This window comes from Primulina huaijiensis, unplaced genomic scaffold (genome assembly GCF_012295235.1).
Source record: "Primulina huaijiensis isolate GDHJ02 unplaced genomic scaffold, ASM1229523v2 scaffold205590, whole genome shotgun sequence".
In the NCBI taxonomy this organism is placed as follows: domain Eukaryota; kingdom Viridiplantae; phylum Streptophyta; class Magnoliopsida; order Lamiales; family Gesneriaceae; genus Primulina; species Primulina huaijiensis.
In genome coordinates this window covers 1-1305 of record NW_027354127.1, presented here as the reverse complement: position 1 = coordinate 1305, position 1305 = coordinate 1, and the positions used below count along the sequence as shown (strand labels likewise).

General features: G+C 29.3%; 1 long non-coding RNA gene across 1 annotated transcript; it reads left to right on the top strand.

Annotated features, from left to right (window-relative positions):
* Nucleotides 1-501, top strand: LOC140966361 (uncharacterized). The gene is made up of 2 exons (XR_012173333.1): nucleotides 1-33; nucleotides 196-501. It is a non-coding gene; the product is annotated as an uncharacterized lncRNA (long non-coding RNA).
* The last annotated feature ends 804 nt before the right edge of the window (nucleotides 502-1305 follow it).

The following is a 1305-nucleotide window of genomic DNA, read 5'->3' as shown; positions in this document are numbered from 1 at the left end:
GCTGCTGGTATTGATTACGAGTGTCCGGAAATTGTAAGAATTTACTGAAACGAGAACATTATAAAATCCTCATACGTTTACTGCCCTGTGCTTTACCTCGAAACTATTCCATATTTTGATCGAATAAATTTATAGTGTCGCGAGTGTTTGATTTCTAGATTTAAAGACTGAATGATTTGACTGAACTTTTTTCAGGTGGTTGGCGCCAACGGTGTTCCGAAGAAGATTAAGTTTGATTTTGAATAGGTACTATGAGCCTCTTTTTTAACGCCACCATGGCCTTTGTCTGATGGCTTTTGAGAACCGCATTATCATCTCGTCAAGCAATATGTTGTGTTTATCAAACGCCACCATATCTAATTAGTTTGGATGAGACAAGCTGTCATTTGTTTCTAGTAAAACATGATTTTGGAGGTGTTAGAATTTCAAACAGCCCCATATTCTATTTGAATCTTGCATAACTATTTGATGATGGTTATACTTATTTGCTCAAATTTATGGTTGTGGTTGTGTATGTGGTTGTGGTTGTGGTTGTGGTTGTGGTTGTTTAATTACATTGTGATTATTAATAAATATAAATATAAATTAATTACATTGTGATTATTAATAAGGAAAAAGCTACATAAAAAATATTAATAATACCAATAACAATATATAATTTATCTTTGCATGACAGAGATTTCCAAATTTAGCGGTATCTTGTAAAATGATTTCACGAATTTATATGAGTGAGAAAAATTGATTTGATCCATAAATAAAGTGAAAAATTATATATATTCATGGTTTGAGTCAGATACTCATATCACAAAATTGATCTGTCAGATCATTTCAAAAAATTTTTGTGTTGTTTTAATATTTTATATTATTTTTAAATTAGGGATTTACCCTCAAATGTTTTTAACCTGATATACATTTTAAAAGATTAATTTAATTCAATATTTATCTTTGCATGACAGAGATTCCCAAATTTAGCATACTAAAAATTTCACTACCATATATATATTTTTTTTAAAAAAAGTAGATGTTACAAATATCATATTGAAACTAATAAAGACTAATTCATAAATCAATGAAGTTATATCACTCATCGGACAAACTTTTTGAGACGATATATATATATATGTGTGTGTAAAATGGGAGAAGTTACCCAAAAGTGCAATCTGGGGAAAAAAATATAACATTACACCACCTAAGTATAACAGCAATTACTATGGCAAAAACTCTGTCAATTTCCAGACTTTGTCATCTCTCTACCCAATAAAAAGAACCTGTCAGAAAACAGAAGAGATTGTTAATTTTTCTATT